The sequence below is a fragment of the Rhinoderma darwinii genome, unplaced genomic scaffold (genome assembly GCF_050947455.1).
Source record: "Rhinoderma darwinii isolate aRhiDar2 unplaced genomic scaffold, aRhiDar2.hap1 Scaffold_568, whole genome shotgun sequence".
Classification (NCBI taxonomy): Eukaryota; Metazoa; Chordata; class Amphibia; order Anura; family Rhinodermatidae; genus Rhinoderma; species Rhinoderma darwinii.
Window position 1 is genome coordinate 51,164 of NW_027464120.1, and position 15,824 is coordinate 66,987.

Consider the following 15,824-nt stretch of genomic DNA (forward strand, 5'->3'; position numbering starts at 1 on the left):
GGAGGTTGTAGGAGCAAGGAGAAGTTGTCTGTAAAGTTGGTGGATGCCTATTTTCCATTTTGCAGTCCCTTGTCTCCCTCTTGTGGCCTCCTGGAGGCAACTAGCTGTGCAAAAAAAAGACAGCCTGGCGGCCGGCTGTTGCAGTGTTGCCCTCTCAGGCAACACTGAGTGACTGACTGAGCCTCACCGTCTTATATAAAGTTCAGACGGAACTTTGCACGTGTCATAGTGGAGCCCTCAGGATTCCAGAGCCAGCTTTCTGACATCATAATGGGGCCTCAGAGATAAAAGCCTGGGCCCAAGCAGTGTTGGTCAGTGCTGCTCAGCAGGCAGCACTGGACTGGACTGGATTACAGCTGATACAAGGTGTGAAGGAACAAGGGGTGGCTGTGGGCATGCACTTGCTGCCGCTGCCAGTGTTTATCTGCATGGCAGCAGGGCATTTGGGCGTTGCCAGGAAGGCGTTTTTATGTAGATTCCTCCTCTTTCAGCACTGCATTGTGGTGCAAGCAAAAGAAGCAAATCCTGTCTGGCTTCCTCTCCGGCCTTTATTCACCTCCCGTGTAGCTGTGAGTGTGTGAGCCTGCAGGGCCCCATGGAATTGCCTAGAAGTAGGCTGAATCGCTGCAAGGGCTGAACAGCAGTATCGGGCAGGCTCGGGCAACGCGCGGCCCGTTCGGGTTATCGCTTCTCGGCCTTTTGGCTAAGATCAAGTGTAGTATCTGTTCTTATCAGTTTAATATCTGATACGTCCCCTATCTGGGGACCATATATTAAATGGATTTTTAGAACAGGGAGATGGAAATAGAGCTTGCTCTGTCCACTCCACGCATTGACCTGGTATTGCAGTATTTCCAGGACCGGTGCACCCTTTCCTTATGTGTTGACTAAAAGCAGATTCCAAAAGTGTTTTTTGTCTTTGCTATTGTTTCTGTCTTTCTGAATCCCCTTTTAATCCCATTATTTCAACACCTGTTGGACAATGCATGAGTGATAATGAGCTCATTGATTAAATGCAATTAATGAATAGATTGCCACCTCTTGTTGTGTGTCGTCTGTGTTTCTGTGTTTCCGGCATTTCACATTGGAACACCTCATTCACCTTCCTTGTCTTCTCTCCGCCCTCCCTTTTAGGTAAGTTAAAGAGCTGCACCTGAGCCAGCCACTGATTGATTGATTGATTGATTGATTGATTGATTGATTGATTGATTGATTGATTGATTGATTGATGCAGCACAACAGTCAAATAGTGGAGTGGAGTAGGGGAACAGCAAACAGCCAATAAAGCAGCCCGCCCGCTCGCCTGCCCGCCACAATGGACCTACCTGTGTACACTAGATGGATGTGATGGAATGTACTGTCGTCCCTACATTTCAAGAAGAAGTAAGAATTGCAGTTGCAACAAAGCCTTGCTTGCCTACAAAGAGAGCAGCAATTTGGATTTGTTACTATGTTACCTAGAAGAATAACAAACTGTGCAAGGATGGAGGTTGTAGGAGCAAGGAGAAGTTGTCTGTAAAGTTGGTGGATGCCTATTTTCCATTTTGCAGTCCCTTGTCTCCCTCTTGTGGCCTCCTGGAGGCAACTAGCTGTGCAAAAAAAAGACAGCCTGGCGGCCGGCTGTTGCAGTGTTGCCCTCTCAGGCAACACTGAGTGACTGACTGAGCCTCACCGTCTTATATAAAGTTCAGACGGAACTTTGCACGTGTCATAGTGGAGCCCTCAGGATTCCAGAGCCAGCTTTCTGACATCATAATGGGGCCTCAGAGATAAAAGCCTGGGCCCAGGCAGTGTTGGTCAGTGCTGCTCAGCAGGCAGCACTGGACTGGACTGGATTACAGCTGATACAAGGTGTGAAGGAACAAGGGGTGGCTGTGGGCATGCACTTGCTGCCGCTGCCAGTGTTTATCTGCATGGCAGCAGGGCATTTGGGCGTTGCCAGGAAGGCGTTTTTATGTAGATTCCTCCTCTTTCAGCACTGCATTGTGGTGCAAGCAAAAGAAGCAAATCCTGTCTGGCTTCCTCTCCGGCCTTTATTCACCTCCCGTGTAGCTGTGAGTGTGTGAGCCTGCAGGGCCCCATGGAATTGCCTAGAAGTAGGCTGAATCGCTGCAAGGGCTGAACAGCAGTATCGGGCAGGCTCGGGCAACGCGCGGCCCGTTCGGGTTATCGCTTCTCGGCCTTTTGGCTAAGATCAAGTGTAGTATCTGTTCTTATCAGTTTAATATCTGATACGTCCCCTATCTGGGGACCATATATTAAATGGATTTTTAGAACAGGGAGATGGAAATAGAGCTTGCTCTGTCCACTCCACGCATTGACCTGGTATTGCAGTATTTCCAGGACCGGTGCACCCTTTCCTTATGTGTTGACTAAAAGCAGATTCCAAAAGTGTTTTTTGTCTTTGCTATTGTTTCTGTCTTTCTGAAGGGATCTCCCCTTTTAATCCCATTATTTCAACACCTGTTGGACAATGCATGAGTGATAATGAGCTCATTGATTAAATGCAATTAATGAATAGATTGCCACCTCTTGTTGTGTGTCGTCTGTGTTTCTGTGTTTCCGGCATTTCACATTGGAACACCTCATTCACCTTCCTTGTCTTCTCTCCGCCCTCCCTTTTAGGTAAGTTAAAGAGCTGCACCTGAGCCAGCCACTGATTGATTGATTGATTGATTGATTGATTGATTGATTGATTGATTGATTGATTGATTGATTGATTGATGCAGCACAACAGTCAAATAGTGGAGTGGAGTAGGGGAACAGCAAACAGCCAATAAAGCAGCCCGCCCGCTCGCCTGCCCGCCACAATGGACCTACCTGTGTACACTAGATGGATGTGATGGAATGTACTGTCGTCCCTACATTTCAAGAAGAAGTAAGAATTGCAGTTGCAACAAAGCCTTGCTTGCCTACAAAGAGAGCAGCAATTTGGATTTGTTACTATGTTACCTAGAAGAATAACAAACTGTGCAAGGATGGAGGTTGTAGGAGCAAGGAGAAGTTGTCTGTAAAGTTGGTGGATGCCTATTTTCCATTTTGCAGTCCCTTGTCTCCCTCTTGTGGCCTCCTGGATAGAGATGAGCGAACTTATCAAAAGTTCGGTTCGGCTAGTTCGCCGAATTTCACAAAAAAGTTCGGTTCGGACCGAACTAGTTCTGACCGAACCTGTCACTTACGTGCGCCGAGCATGCTACTGTCCAGGGTGCTGATAGAGTTAATGGGCTGCACTAACTCTTTCAGCAACCTTCACAGTACATGCTCGGCGCGCGGAAAATACCATCAGTGTTGGTCAGTGCTGCTCAGCAGGCAGCACTGGACTGGACTGGATTACAGCTGATACAAGGTGTGAAGGAACAAGGGGTGGCTGTGGGCATGCACTTGCTGCCGCTGCCAGTGTTTATCTGCATGGCAGCAGGGCATTTGGGCGTTGCCAGGAAGGCGTTTTTATGTAGATTCCTCCTCTTTCAGCACTGCATTGTGGTGCAAGCAAAAGAAGCAAATCCTGTCTGGCTTCCTCTCCGGCCTTTATTCACCTCCCGTGTAGCTGTGAGTGTGTGAGCCTGCAGGGCCCCATGGAATTGCCTAGAAGTAGGCTGAATCGCTGCAAGGGCTGAACAGCAGTATCGGGCAGGCTCGGGCAACGCACGGCCCGTTCGGGTTATCGCTTCTCGGCCTTTTGGCTAAGATCAAGTGTAGTATCTGTTCTTATCAGTTTAATATCTGATACGTCCCCTATCTGGGGACCATATATTAAATGGATTTTTAGAACAGGGAGATGGAAATAGAGCTTGCTCTGTCCACTCCACGCATTGACCTGGTATTGCAGTATTTCCAGGACCGGTGCACCCTTTCCTTATGTGTTGACTAAAAGCAGATTCCAAAAGTGTTTTTTGTCTTTGCTATTGTTTCTGTCTTTCTGAAGGGATCTCCCCTTTTAATCCCATTATTTCAACACCTGTTGGACAATGCATGAGTGATAATGAGCTCATTGATTAAATGCAATTAATGAATAGATTGCCACCTCTTGTTGTGTGTCGTCTGTGTTTCTGTGTTTCCGGCATTTCACATTGGAACACCTCATTCACCTTCCTTGTCTTCTCTTCGCCCTCCCTTTTAGGTAAGTTAAAGAGCTGCACCTGAGCCAGCCACTGATTGATTGATTGATTGATTGATTGATTGATTGATTGATTGATTGATTGATTGATGCAGCACAACAGTCAAATAGTGGAGTGGAGTAGGGGAACAGCAAACAGCCAATAAAGCAGCCCGCCCGCTCGCCTGCCCGCCACAATGGACCTACCTGTGTACACTAGATGGATGTGATGGAATGTACTGTCGTCCCTACATTTCAAGAAGAAGTAAGAATTGCAGTTGCAACAAAGCCTTGCTTGCCTACAAAGAGAGCAGCAATTTGGATTTGTTACTATGTTACCTAGAAGAATAACAAACTGTGCAAGGATGGAGGTTGTAGGAGCAAGGAGAAGTTGTCTGTAAAGTTGGTGGATGCCTATTTTCCATTTTGCAGTCCCTTGTCTCCCTCTTGTGGCCTCCTGGAGGCAACTAGCTGTGCAAAAAAAAGACAGCCTGGCGGCCGGCTGTTGCAGTGTTGCCCTCTCAGGCAACACTGAGTGACTGACTGAGCCTCACCGTCTTATATAAAGTTCAGACGGAACTTTGCACGTGTCATAGTGGAGCCCTCAGGATTCCAGAGCCAGCTTTCTGACATCATAATGGGGCCTCAGAGATAAAAGCCTGGGCCCAGGCAGTGTTGGTCAGTGCTGCTCAGCAGGCAGCACTGGACTGGACTGGATTACAGCTGATACAAGGTGTGAAGGAACAAGGGGTGGCTGTGGGCATGCACTTGCTGCCGCTGCCAGTGTTTATCTGCATGGCAGCAGGGCATTTGGGCGTTGCCAGGAAGGCGTTTTTATGTAGATTCCTCCTCTTTCAGCACTGCATTGTGGTGCAAGCAAAAGAAGCAAATCCTGTCTGGCTTCCTCTCCGGCCTTTATTCACCTCCCGTGTAGCTGTGAGTGTGTGAGCCTGCAGGGCCCCATGGAATTGCCTAGAAGTAGGCTGAATCGCTGCAAGGGCTGAACAGCAGTATCGGGCAGGCTCGGGCAACGCGCGGCCCGTTCGGGTTATCGCTTCTCGGCCTTTTGGCTAAGATCAAGTGTAGTATCTGTTCTTATCAGTTTAATATCTGATACGTCCCCTATCTGGGGACCATATATTAAATGGATTTTTAGAACAGGGAGATGGAAATAGAGCTTGCTCTGTCCACTCCACGCATTGACCTGGTATTGCAGTATTTCCAGGACCGGTGCACCCTTTCCTTATGTGTTGACTAAAAGCAGATTCCAAAAGTGTTTTTTGTCTTTGCTATTGTTTCTGTCTTTCTGAAGGGATCTCCCCTTTTAATCCCATTATTTCAACACCTGTTGGACAATGCATGAGTGATAATGAGCTCATTGATTAAATGCAATTAATGAATAGATTGCCACCTCTTGTTGTGTGTCGTCTGTGTTTCTGTGTTTCCGGCATTTCACATTGGAACACCTCATTCACCTTCCTTGTCTTCTCTCCGCCCTCCCTTTTAGGTAAGTTAAAGAGCTGCACCTGAGCCAGCCACTGATTGATTGATTGATTGATTGATTGATTGATTGATTGATTGATTGATTGATTGATGCAGCACAACAGTCAAATAGTGGAGTGGAGTATGGGAAAAAGCAAACAGCCAATAAAGCAGCCTGCCCGCTCGCCTGCCCGCCACAATGGACCTACCTGTGTACACTAGATGGATGTGATGGAATGTACTGTCGTCCCTACATTTCAAGAAGAAGTAAGAATTGCAGTTGCAACAAAGCCTTGCTTGCCTACAAAGAGAGCAGCAATTTGGATTTGTTACTATGTTACCTAGAAGAATAACAAACTGTGCAAGGATGGAGGTTGTAGGAGCAAGGAGAAGTTGTCTGTAAAGTTGGTGGATGCCTATTTTCCATTTTGCAGTCCCTTGTCTCCCTCTTGTGGCCTCCTGGAGGCAACTAGCTGTGCAAAAAAAAGACAGCCTGGCGGCCGGCTGTTGCAGTGTTGCCCTCTCAGGCAACACTGAGTGACTGACTGAGCCTCACCGTCTTATATAAAGTTCAGACGGAACTTTGCACGTGTCATAGTGGAGCCCTCAGGATTCCAGAGCCAGCTTTCTGACATCATAATGGGGCCTCAGAGATAAAAGCCTGGGCCCAGGCAGTGTTGGTCAGTGCTGCTCAGCAGGCAGCACTGGACTGGACTGGATTACAGCTGATACAAGGTGTGAAGGAACAAGGGGTGGCTGTGGGCATGCACTTGCTGCCGCTGCCAGTGTTTATCTGCATGGCAGCAGGGCATTTGGGCGTTGCCAGGAAGGCGTTTTTATGTAGATTCCTCCTCTTTCAGCACTGCATTGTGGTGCAAGCAAAAGAAGCAAATCCTGTCTGGCTTCCTCTCCGGCCTTTATTCACCTCCCGTGTAGCTGTGAGTGTGTGAGCCTGCAGGGCCCCATGGAATTGCCTAGAAGTAGGCTGAATCGCTGCAAGGGCTGAACAGCAGTATCGGGCAGGCTCGGGCAACGCGCGGCCCGTTCGGGTTATCGCTTCTCGGCCTTTTGGCTAAGATCAAGTGTAGTATCTGTTCTTATCAGTTTAATATCTGATACGTCCCCTATCTGGGGACCATATATTAAATGGATTTTTAGAACAGGGAGATGGAAATAGAGCTTGCTCTGTCCACTCCACGCATTGACCTGGTATTGCAGTATTTCCAGGACCGGTGCACCCTTTCCTTATGTGTTGACTAAAAGCAGATTCCAAAAGTGTTTTTTGTCTTTGCTATTGTTTCTGTCTTTCTGAAGGGATCTCCCCTTTTAATCCCATTATTTCAACACCTGTTGGACAATGCATGAGTGATAATGAGCTCATTGATTAAATGCAATTAATGAATAGATTGCCACCTCTTGTTGTGTGTCGTCTGTGTTTCTGTGTTTCCGGCATTTCACATTGGAACACCTCATTCACCTTCCTTGTCTTCTCTCCGCCCTCCCTTTTAGGTAAGTTAAAGAGCTGCACCTGAGCCAGCCACTGATTGATTGATTGATTGATTGATTGATTGATTGATTGATTGATTGATTGATTGATGCAGCACAACAGTCAAATAGTGGAGTGGAGTAGGGGAACAGCAAACAGCCAATAAAGCAGCCCGCCCGCTCGCCTGCCCGCCACAATGGACCTACCTGTGTACACTAGATGGATGTGATGGAATGTACTGTCGTCCCTACATTTCAAGAAGAAGTAAGAATTGCAGTTGCAACAAAGCCTTGCTTGCCTACAAAGAGAGCAGCAATTTGGATTTGTTACTATGTTACCTAGAAGAATAACAAACTGTGCAAGGATGGAGGTTGTAGGAGCAAGGAGAAGTTGTCTGTAAAGTTGGTGGATGCCTATTTTCCATTTTGCAGTCCCTTGTCTCCCTCTTGTGGCCTCCTGGAGGCAACTAGCTGTGCAAAAAAAAGACAGCCTGGCGGCCGGCTGTTGCAGTGTTGCCCTCTCAGGCAACACTGAGTGACTGACTGAGCCTCACCGTCTTATATAAAGTTCAGACGGAACTTTGCACGTGTCATAGTGGAGCCCTCAGGATTCCAGAGCCAGCTTTCTGACATCATAATGGGGCCTCAGAGATAAAAGCCTGGGCCCAGGCAGTGTTGGTCAGTGCTGCTCAGCCGGCAGCACTGGACTGGACTGGATTACAGCTGATACAAGGTGTGAAGGAACAAGGGGTGGCTGTGGGCATGCACTTGCTGCCGCTGCCAGTGTTTATCTGCATGGCAGCAGGGCATTTGGGCGTTGCCAGGAAGGCGTTTTTATGTAGATTCCTCCTCTTTCAGCACTGCATTGTGGTGCAAGCAAAAGAAGCAAATCCTGTCTGGCTTCCTCTCCGGCCTTTATTCACCTCCCGTGTAGCTGTGAGTGTGTGAGCCTGCAGGGCCCCATGGAATTGCCTAGAAGTAGGCTGAATCGCTGCAAGGGCTGAACAGCAGTATCGGGCAGGCTCGGGCAACGCGCGGCCCGTTCGGGTTATCGCTTCTCGGCCTTTTGGCTAAGATCAAGTGTAGTATCTGTTCTTATCAGTTTAATATCTGATACGTCCCCTATCTGGGGACCATATATTAAATGGATTTTTAGAACAGGGAGATGGAAATAGAGCTTGCTCTGTCCACTCCACGCATTGACCTGGTATTGCAGTATTTCCAGGACCGGTGCACCCTTTCCTTATGTGTTGACTAAAAGCAGATTCCAAAAGTGTTTTTTGTCTTTGCTATTGTTTCTGTCTTTCTGAAGGGATCTCCCCTTTTAATCCCATTATTTCAACACCTGTTGGACAATGCATGAGTGATAATGAGCTCATTGATTAAATGCAATTAATGAATAGATTGCCACCTCTTGTTGTGTGTCGTCTGTGTTTCTGTGTTTCCGGCATTTCACATTGGAACACCTCATTCACCTTCCTTGTCTTCTCTCCGCCCTCCCTTTTAGGTAAGTTAAAGAGCTGCACCTGAGCCAGCCACTGATTGATTGATTGATTGATTGATTGATTGATTGATTGATTGATTGATGCAGCACAACAGTCAAATAGTGGAGTGGAGTAGGGGAACAGCAAACAGCCAATAAAGCAGCCCGCCCGCTCGCCTGCCCGCCACAATGGACCTACCTGTGTACACTAGATGGATGTGATGGAATGTACTGTCGTCCCTACATTTCAAGAAGAAGTAAGAATTGCAGTTGCAACAAAGCCTTGCTTGCCTACAAAGAGAGCAGCAATTTGGATTTGTTACTATGTTACCTAGAAGAATAACAAACTGTGCAAGGATGGAGGTTGTAGGAGCAAGGAGAAGTTGTCTGTAAAGTTGGTGGATGCCTATTTTCCATTTTGCAGTCCCTTGTCTCCCTCTTGTGGCCTCCTGGAGGCAACTAGCTGTGCAAAAAAAAGACAGCCTGGCGGCCGGCTGTTGCAGTGTTGCCCTCTCAGGCAACACTGAGTGACTGACTGAGCCTCACCGTCTTATATAAAGTTCAGACGGAACTTTGCACGTGTCATAGTGGAGCCCTCAGGATTCCAGAGCCAGCTTTCTGACATCATAATGGGGCCTCAGAGATAAAAGCCTGGGCCCAGGCAGTGTTGGTCAGTGCTGCTCAGCAGGCAGCACTGGACTGGACTGGATTACAGCTGATACAAGGTGTGAAGGAACAAGGGATGGCTGTGGGCATGCACTTGCTGCCGCTGCCAGTGTTTATCTGCATGGCAGCAGGGCATTTGGGCGTTGCCAGGAAGGCGTTTTTATGTAGATTCCTCCTCTTTCAGCACTGCATTGTGGTGCAAGCAAAAGAAGCAAATCCTGTCTGGCTTCCTCTCCGGCCTTTATTCACCTCCCGTGTAGCTGTGAGTGTGTGAGCCTGCAGGGCCCCATGGAATTGCCTAGAAGTAGGCTGAATCGCTGCAAGGGCTGAACAGCAGTATCGGGCAGGCTCGGGCAACGCGCGGCCCGTTCGGGTTATCGCTTCTCGGCCTTTTGGCTAAGATCAAGTGTAGTATCTGTTCTTATCAGTTTAATATCTGATACGTCCCCTATCTGGGGACCATATATTAAATGGATTTTTAGAACAGGGAGATGGAAATAGAGCTTGCTCTGTCCACTCCACGCATTGACCTGGTATTGCAGTATTTCCAGGACCGGTGCACCCTTTCCTTATGTGTTGACTAAAAGCAGATTCCAAAAGTGTTTTTTGTCTTTGCTATTGTTTCTGTCTTTCTGAAGGGATCTCCCCTTTTAATCCCATTATTTCAACACCTGTTGGACAATGCATGAGTGATAATGAGCTCATTGATTAAATGCAATTAATGAATAGATTGCCACCTCTTGTTGTGTGTCGTCTGTGTTTCTGTGTTTCCGGCATTTCACATTGGAACACCTCATTCACCTTCCTTGTCTTCTCTCCGCCCTCCCTTTTAGGTAAGTTAAAGAGCTGCACCTGAGCCAGCCACTGATTGATTGATTGATTGATTGATTGATTGATTGATTGATTGATTGATGCAGCACAACAGTCAAATAGTGGAGTGGAGTAGGGGAACAGCAAACAGCCAATAAAGCAGCCCGCCCGCTCGCCTGCCCGCCACAATGGACCTACCTGTGTACACTAGATGGATGTGATGGAATGTACTGTCGTCCCTACATTTCAAGAAGAAGTAAGAATTGCAGTTGCAACAAAGCCTTGCTTGCCTACAAAGAGAGCAGCAATTTGGATTTGTTACTATGTTACCTAGAAGAATAACAAACTGTGCAAGGATGGAGGTTGTAGGAGCAAGGAGAAGTTGTCTGTAAAGTTGGTGGATGCCTATTTTCCATTTTGCAGTCCCTTGTCTCCCTCTTGTGGCCTCCTGGAGGCAACTAGCTGTGCAAAAAAAAGACAGCCTGGCGGCCGGCTGTTGCAGTGTTGCCCTCTCAGGCAACACTGAGTGACTGACTGAGCCTCACCGTCTTATATAAAGTTCAGACGGAACTTTGCACGTGTCATAGTGGAGCCCTCAGGATTCCAGAGCCAGCTTTCTGACATCATAATGGGGCCTCAGAGATAAAAGCCTGGGCCCAGGCAGTGTTGGTCAGTGCTGCTCAGCAGGCAGCACTGGACTGGACTGGATTACAGCTGATACAAGGTGTGAAGGAACAAGGGGTGGCTGTGGGCATGCACTTGCTGCCGCTGCCAGTGTTTATCTGCATGGCAGCAGGGCATTTGGGCGTTGCCAGGAAGGCGTTTTTATGTAGATTCCTCCTCTTTCAGCACTGCATTGTGGTGCAAGCAAAAGAAGCAAATCCTGTCTGGCTTCCTCTCCGGCCTTTATTCACCTCCCGTGTAGCTGTGAGTGTGTGAGCCTGCAGGGCCCCATGGAATTGCCTAGAAGTAGGCTGAATCGCTGCAAGGGCTGAACAGCAGTATCGGGCAGGCTCGGGCAACGCGCGGCCCGTTCGGGTTATCGCTTCTCGGCCTTTTGGCTAAGATCAAGTGTAGTATCTGTTCTTATCAGTTTAATATCTGATACGTCGCCTATCTGGGGACCATATATTAAATGGATTTTTAGAACAGGGAGATGGAAATAGAGCTTGCTCTGTCCACTCCACGCATTGACCTGGTATTGCAGTATTTCCAGGACCGGTGCACCCTTTCCTTATGTGTTGACTAAAAGCAGATTCCAAAAGTGTTTTTTGTCTTTGCTATTGTTTCTGTCTTTCTGAAGGGATCTCCCCTTTTAATCCCATTATTTCAACACCTGTTGGACAATGCATGAGTGATAATGAGCTCATTGATTAAATGCAATTAATGAATAGATTGCCACCTCTTGTTGTGTGTCGTCTGTGTTTCTGTGTTTCCGGCATTTCACATTGGAACACCTCATTCACCTTCCTTGTCTTCTCTCCGCCCTCCCTTTTAGGTAAGTTAAAGAGCTGCACCTGAGCCAGCCACTGATTGATTGATTGATTGATTGATTGATTGATTGATTGATTGATTGATTGATTGATTGATTGATGCAGCACAACAGTCAAATAGTGGAGTGGAGTAGGGGAACAGCAAACAGCCAATAAAGCAGCCCGCCCGCTCGCCTGCCCGCCACAATGGACCTACCTGTGTACACTAGATGGATGTGATGGAATGTACTGTCGTCCCTACATTTCAAGAAGAAGTAAGAATTGCAGTTGCAACAAAGCCTTGCTTGCCTACAAAGAGAGCAGCAATTTGGATTTGTTACTATGTTACCTAGAAGAATAACAAACTGTGCAAGGATGGAGGTTGTAGGAGCAAGGAGAAGTTGTCTGTAAAGTTGGTGGATGCCTATTTTCCATTTTGCAGTCCCTTGTCTCCCTCTTGTGGCCTCCTGGAGGCAACTAGCTGTGCAAAAAAAAGACAGCCTGGCGGCCGGCTGTTGCAGTGTTGCCCTCTCAGGCAACACTGAGTGACTGACTGAGCCTCACCGTCTTATATAAAGTTCAGACGGAACTTTGCACGTGTCATAGTGGAGCCCTCAGGATTCCAGAGCCAGCTTTCTGACATCATAATGGGGCCTCAGAGATAAAAGCCTGGGCCCAGGCAGTGTTGGTCAGTGCTGCTCAGCAGGCAGCACTGGACTGGACTGGATTACAGCTGATACAAGGTGTGAAGGAACAAGGGGTGGCTGTGGGCATGCACTTGCTGCTGCTGCCAGTGTTTATCTGCATGGCAGCAGGGCATTTGGGCGTTGCCAGGAAGGCGTTTTTATGTAGATTCCTCCTCTTTCAGCACTGCATTGTGGTGCAAGCAAAAGAAGCAAATCCTGTCTGGCTTCCTCTCCGGCCTTTATTCACCTCCCGTGTAGCTGTGAGTGTGTGAGCCTGCAGGGCCCCATGGAATTGCCTAGAAGTAGGCTGAATCGCTGCAAGGGCTGAACAGCAGTATCGGGCAGGCTCGGGCAACGCGCGGCCCGTTCGGGTTATCGCTTCTCGGCCTTTTGGCTAAGATCAAGTGTAGTATCTGTTCTTATCAGTTTAATATCTGATACGTCCCCTATCTGGGGACCATATATTAAATGGATTTTTAGAACAGGGAGATGGAAATAGAGCTTGCTCTGTCCACTCCACGCATTGACCTGGTATTGCAGTATTTCCAGGACCGGTGCACCCTTTCCTTATGTGTTGACTAAAAGCAGATTCCAAAAGTGTTTTTTGTCTTTGCTATTGTTTCTGTCTTTCTGAAGGGATCTCCCCTTTTAATCCCATTATTTCAACACCTGTTGGACAATGCATGAGTGATAATGAGCTCATTGATTAAATGCAATTAATGAATAGATTGCCACCTCTTGTTGTGTGTCGTCTGTGTTTCTGTGTTTCCGGCATTTCACATTGGAACACCTCATTCACCTTCCTTGTCTTCTCTCCGCCCTCCCTTTTAGGTAAGTTAAAGAGCTGCACCTGAGCCAGCCACTGATTGATTGATTGATTGATTGATTGATTGATTGATTGATTGATTGATTGATTGATTGATGCAGCACAACAGTCAAATAGTGGAGTGGAGTAGGGGAACAGCAAACAGCCAATAAAGCAGCCCGCCCGCTCGCCTGCCCGCCACAATGGACCTACCTGTGTACACTAGATGGATGTGATGGAATGTACTGTCGTCCCTACATTTCAAGAAGAAGTAAGAATTGCAGTTGCAACAAAGCCTTGCTTGCCTACAAAGAGAGCAGCAATTTGGATTTGTTACTATGTTACCTAGAAGAATAACAAACTGTGCAAGGATGGAGGTTGTAGGAGCAAGGAGAAGTTGTCTGTAAAGTTGGTGGATGCCTATTTTCCATTTTGCAGTCCCTTGTCTCCCTCTTGTGGCCTCCTGGAGGCAACTAGCTGTGCAAAAAAAAGACAGCCTGGCGGCCGGCTGTTGCAGTGTTGCCCTCTCAGGCAACACTGAGTGACTGACTGAGCCTCACCGTCTTATATAAAGTTCAGACGGAACTTTGCACGTGTCATAGTGGAGCCCTCAGGATTCCAGAGCCAGCTTTCTGACATCATAATGGGGCCTCAGAGATAAAAGCCTGGGCCCAGGCAGTGTTGGTCAGTGCTGCTCAGCAGGCAGCACTGGACTGGACTGGATTACAGCTGATACAAGGTGTGAAGGAACAAGGGGTGGCTGTGGGCATGCACTTGCTGCCGCTGCCAGTGTTTATCTGCATGGCAGCAGGGCATTTGGGCGTTGCCAGGAAGGCGTTTTTATGTAGATTCCTCCTCTTTCAGCACTGCATTGTGGTGCAAGCAAAAGAAGCAAATCCTGTCTGGCTTCCTCTCCGGCCTTTATTCACCTCCCGTGTAGCTGTGAGTGTGTGAGCCTGCAGGGCCCCATGGAATTGCCTAGAAGTAGGCTGAATCGCTGCAAGGGCTGAACAGCAGTATCGGGCAGGCTCGGGCAACGTGCGGCCCGTTCGGGTTATCGCTTCTCGGCCTTTTGGCTAAGATCAAGTGTAGTATCTGTTCTTATCAGTTTAATATCTGATACGTCCCCTATCTGGGGACCATATATTAAATGGATTTTTAGAACAGGGAGATGGAAATAGAGCTTGCTCTGTCCACTCCACGCATTGACCTGGTATTGCAGTATTTCCAGGACCGGTGCACCCTTTCCTTATGTGTTGACTAAAAGCAGATTCCAAAAGTGTTTTTTGTCTTTGCTATTGTTTCTGTCTTTCTGAAGGGATCTCCCCTTTTAATCCCATTATTTCAACACCTGTTGGACAATGCATGAGTGATAATGAGCTCATTGATTAAATGCAATTAATGAATAGATTGCCACCTCTTGTTGTGTGTCGTCTGTGTTTCTGTGTTTCCGGCATTTCACATTGGAACACCTCATTCACCTTCCTTGTCTTCTCTCCGCCCTCCCTTTTAGGTAAGTTAAAGAGCTGCACCTGAGCCAGCCACTGATTGATTGATTGATTGATTGATTGATTGATTGATTGATTGATGCAGCACAACAGTCAAATAGTGGAGTGGAGTAGGGGAACAGCAAACAGCCAATAAAGCAGCCCGCCCGCTCGCCTGCCCGCCACAATGGACCTACCTGTGTACACTAGATGGATGTGATGGAATGTACTGTCGTCCCTACATTTCAAGAAGAAGTAAGAATTGCAGTTGCAACAAAGCCTTGCTTGCCTACAAAGAGAGCAGCAATTTGGATTTGTTACTATGTTACCTAGAAGAATAACAAACTGTGCAAGGATGGAGGTTGTAGGAGCAAGGAGAAGTTGTCTGTAAAGTTGGTGGATGCCTATTTTCCATTTTGCAGTCCCTTGTCTCCCTCTTGTGGCCTCCTGGAGGCAACTAGCTGTGCAAAAAAAAGACAGCCTGGCGGCCGGCTGTTGCAGTGTTGCCCTCTCAGGCAACACTGAGTGACTGACTGAGCCTCACCGTCTTATATAAAGTTCAGACGGAACTTTGCACGTGTCATAGTGGAGCCCTCAGGATTCCAGAGCCAGCTTTCTGACATCATAATGGGGCCTCAGAGATAAAAGCCTGGGCCCAGGCAGTGTTGGTCAGTGCTGCTCAGCAGGCAGCACTGGACTGGACTGGATTACAGCTGATACAAGGTGTGAAGGAACAAGGGGTGGCTGTTGGCATGCACTTGCTGCCGCTGCCAGTGTTTATCTGCATGGCAGCAGGGCATTTGGGCGTTGCCAGGAAGGCGTTTTTATGTAGATTCCTCCTCTTTCAGCACTGCATTGTGGTGCAAGCAAAAGAAGCAAATCCTGTCTGGCTTCCTCTCCGGCCTTTATTCACCTCCCGTGTAGCTGTGAGTGTGTGAGCCTGCAGGGCCCCATGGAATTGCCTAGAAGTAGGCTGAATCGCTGCAAGGGCTGAACAGCAGTATCGGGCAGGCTCGGGCAACGCGCGGCCCGTTCGGGTTATCGCTTCTCGGCCTTTTGGCTAAGATCAAGTGTAGTATCTGTTCTTATCAGTTTAATATCTGATACGTCCCCTATCTGGGGACCATATATTAAATGGATTTTTAGAACAGGGAGATGGAAATAGAGCTTGCTCTGTCCACTCCACGCATTGACCTGGTATTGCAGTATTTCCAGGACCGGTGCACCCTTTCCTTATGTGTTGACTAAAAGCAGATTCCAAAAGTGTTTTTTGTCTTTGCTATTGTTTCTGTCTTTCTGAAGGGATCTCCCCTTTTAATCCCATTATTTCAACACCTGTTGGACAATGCATG

The 15,824-nt window shown here is 47.8% G+C and overlaps 11 non-coding genes across 11 annotated transcripts; all 11 read left to right on the top strand.

The window, feature by feature from the left end:
- The first annotated feature begins 683 nt into the window (after window positions 1–683).
- LOC142724057 (U2 spliceosomal RNA) lies at window positions 684–874 on the top strand. Its single transcript, XR_012875907.1, has one exon. It is a non-coding gene; the product is annotated as a U2 spliceosomal RNA (small nuclear RNA).
- Window positions 875–2,168: 1,294 nt separating this feature from the next.
- On the top strand, window positions 2,169–2,359 carry LOC142724058 (U2 spliceosomal RNA). Its single transcript, XR_012875908.1, has one exon. It is a non-coding gene; the product is annotated as a U2 spliceosomal RNA (small nuclear RNA).
- A 1,304-nt stretch (window positions 2,360–3,663) lies between these two features.
- LOC142724060 (U2 spliceosomal RNA) lies at window positions 3,664–3,854 on the top strand. Its single transcript, XR_012875909.1, has one exon. It is a non-coding gene; the product is annotated as a U2 spliceosomal RNA (small nuclear RNA).
- A 1,292-nt stretch (window positions 3,855–5,146) lies between these two features.
- On the top strand, window positions 5,147–5,337 carry LOC142724061 (U2 spliceosomal RNA). The gene has a single exon (XR_012875910.1). It is a non-coding gene; the product is annotated as a U2 spliceosomal RNA (small nuclear RNA).
- Window positions 5,338–6,630: 1,293 nt separating this feature from the next.
- LOC142724062 (U2 spliceosomal RNA) lies at window positions 6,631–6,821 on the top strand. Its single transcript, XR_012875911.1, has one exon. It is a non-coding gene; the product is annotated as a U2 spliceosomal RNA (small nuclear RNA).
- Window positions 6,822–8,113: 1,292 nt separating this feature from the next.
- Window positions 8,114–8,304, top strand: LOC142724063 (U2 spliceosomal RNA). Its single transcript, XR_012875912.1, has one exon. It is a non-coding gene; the product is annotated as a U2 spliceosomal RNA (small nuclear RNA).
- A 1,284-nt stretch (window positions 8,305–9,588) lies between these two features.
- On the top strand, window positions 9,589–9,779 carry LOC142724064 (U2 spliceosomal RNA). The gene has a single exon (XR_012875913.1). It is a non-coding gene; the product is annotated as a U2 spliceosomal RNA (small nuclear RNA).
- Window positions 9,780–11,063: 1,284 nt separating this feature from the next.
- On the top strand, window positions 11,064–11,254 carry LOC142724024 (U2 spliceosomal RNA). The gene has a single exon (XR_012875879.1). It is a non-coding gene; the product is annotated as a U2 spliceosomal RNA (small nuclear RNA).
- Window positions 11,255–12,554: 1,300 nt separating this feature from the next.
- Window positions 12,555–12,745, top strand: LOC142724065 (U2 spliceosomal RNA). The gene has a single exon (XR_012875914.1). It is a non-coding gene; the product is annotated as a U2 spliceosomal RNA (small nuclear RNA).
- A 1,296-nt stretch (window positions 12,746–14,041) lies between these two features.
- On the top strand, window positions 14,042–14,232 carry LOC142724067 (U2 spliceosomal RNA). Its single transcript, XR_012875916.1, has one exon. It is a non-coding gene; the product is annotated as a U2 spliceosomal RNA (small nuclear RNA).
- A 1,280-nt stretch (window positions 14,233–15,512) lies between these two features.
- Window positions 15,513–15,703, top strand: LOC142724068 (U2 spliceosomal RNA). Its single transcript, XR_012875917.1, has one exon. It is a non-coding gene; the product is annotated as a U2 spliceosomal RNA (small nuclear RNA).
- Window positions 15,704–15,824: the final 121 nt, after the last annotated feature.